This window comes from Loa loa, assembly GCF_000183805.2.
Source record: "Loa loa unplaced genomic scaffold supercont3.235, whole genome shotgun sequence".
NCBI classification, from domain to species: domain Eukaryota; kingdom Metazoa; phylum Nematoda; class Chromadorea; order Rhabditida; family Onchocercidae; genus Loa; species Loa loa.
Window position 1 is genome coordinate 73,659 of NW_018108415.1, and position 2,899 is coordinate 76,557.

The window sequence follows — 2,899 nt, forward strand, 5'->3', positions numbered from 1 at the left end:
GGAAATGACTTATTCAAATTTTAGTATCATAAATTTATATGACAATTGATTATCATCTTCCTTCTTCGTTTTTTTTTTTTTTATCATTATAATTTTGTTAGTTTTTTATGTGGAAAAAAAATTTTTTTACTGAAAATGATATATACATACCTCTTTTGCATATTTACTGATTTCATTTGCACAGATGCGCCTACGACAATACCGCTAATTACATACATATATTTGAATTATAACGAAAGCCAGTTATCCTCATGGATACCATATAAACTTTATTTGGTTGTCGTTATTGACATTATTATTATTATTATTATCACCATCATCATCTGTCATAATAACTACTACTACTACTGCCAATATTACAATTACAACTACTTTTGCACCTACTAATTATTATTCCTTATAAGTGTAACTATTATTATCGCAATATTTACTACACATACTGATTATCAATTATTAAAAAGATTATTACTGATAGTATATTGCTGTTACAATAATTACTACATTTAGTGATTATCATTTATTATAAGAGCTGTTATTATCATTGCAATAACTATTACATTTACTGAATTGCTATTACTATAACTATTATCATATGCTGATTATCAGTTGTTATGAAGACTATTACTGATAATATTGCTATTACAACAAGTATTCCATGTACTGATATCATTACAACTAATTTCAGTAATGCATTTACTTCTACCAATAACAATGATGATTACAAAGATAAAATCACTGGTAATGATAGCAATTATAATTGCACTGATAATTTGTTTATCATAGAAATGGAATTGATAATAGCGAAATTAATCAAAGATATATAATATTGTCACTATCACTTTCTTTATCAATATCATTATCATCATTATCATCATTATTGTTACTATTACACTCACCTTTTTCTCTACCTTTGAATTTATATCATTTTTATCCAAAAATTTTCATCAAATTTATATTTCATTCGTTATCATTCCTTATCATTTTATCCATTTTATTATTTACTGCTAGTTTTCATGAGTATTTTTCAATAATAAACATCATCTCATGTTATATTTATTGCAATAGGAAATAAGAATTTGAAAATATGTATTATCAACTAATTTGTACTATCAGACATTGCACACATATTTATCATGAAATGTCTTATCAGTAGGATGATAAATGTTAAGAAATATCAAATCAATCAGGTTTGATAATATTTTCAAACAATAAATTTAAAGTTATAATCTTTTTTATCATTTAACCTATCATTATCATAATTACAGATGGTTTTATGGATGTTGGCAATAAACGAATTAAAATTAAAGAAATGTCTGATATTTTGGCATCAAAATTTGCTTTTATTACCGGTAAGTTTATTTATCTTTTTGTTTTTGATTACAAAATATATTAATTAATAAAATAATTCTTTTACTCCATTTATATTTTATTCTCAATTCATATTTCATGCATAATATTTATCCTTCGTATTACTTTTAAGAAAAGAAAAAACCAAATTTAAATTTCTAAATTCATAATATTTCTTTTTTAATGAAAATTCATTATATTTGTTTAAATCGTGATCCTTTTCAAAAAAGTTTTCATCAATTGCTAAATTATTCCAAAATGAAATCTCTTATATATTATTTAAATTTTAATTCAACATATCTTTTTTTTGGTATTAAATTTAACAATTATTTCATATGTTATAACCAAATGATAGTTATAGAATGACAGTGTAGAATTTCGATTATTAAATTACTGAGTAGCTTATTAAATTATGTTCCAAAATATGTTATCTAAAAATATGCATTTATATTAAGGAGAAAGTACTGTCATATTGAAATTATCTCTCTTATCACTACTAATTACTAAAATTATTCAACATTGATTGAATATGCTTTGATTGGTATAATTTGATTTTCCTAAATTATTTTGTTTAATTCATCAAACTAATTAAACTGTTAACAATTTTAGTGATATTATTTAAATGTTATCACTATTGTACACTGATAAAGTATATAATTAGACGTCTTGAAAATTCGATTTGATAACAGATAATATTGAAGTCTCTTAAAATTTTCAAGTTGTTATTTACCATTTTCATTTAATCCACCTAACTAATTAAGTTGTCAGTAATTTTCATGGTTTGAAAAAAGTACATTACACAATTATTATCTAAGTATTACTACTATCATATTGTGATAATATACTCAAAATATTTTTTTTTTAATTTCCAATTTTGCTAGTCTTTCTTTAGCAAAAAATATTCATTTAATAGTATAAAATTTACTCGAAAAAAAGAAAAAAAAAAAATTTTTTTTTATTAAAACACTAAAAGCCTAATAGTATCGTTAAAAATAAATCAAAAAGTAAAAAGAAAAAGCAAAATAGCTCTTTAAACTTAAAAGTTTTATATTTTTTTAAATTTAAATTCAAAATATCCGATTACATCCATCTGCGGCTTTATTTGTTTGAAAAAAGAATTAATAACGTTATACCAGTTCTATTAACTTCCATTATTTTGTTTATCCAAAACAAATCCTTTTTATGAAAATAAATTCATCAGTTACTAACCTTTTCTTTTTTGAAATGAATTTAAAATCCAATAATTATTAGAAATTAAAAAGAAAGTTTATATAATTCTAAATGTTTAATTATAATGTAAACACATCCTGCTATGATTATTATTTGTTATTATCATTTACTATTATTACTAATTATTATTGTTGTTGCTGTTATCACTATTATTAATTATTACTATTATTAATTGTCACCATTATTGTTATTGCTATTATTATTATTATTATTATTATTATTATCATTATTATTATTATTATTATTATTATTATTATTATTGTTATTATTATTATTATCATTATTATTATTATCATTATTATTATTATTATTATTATTATTA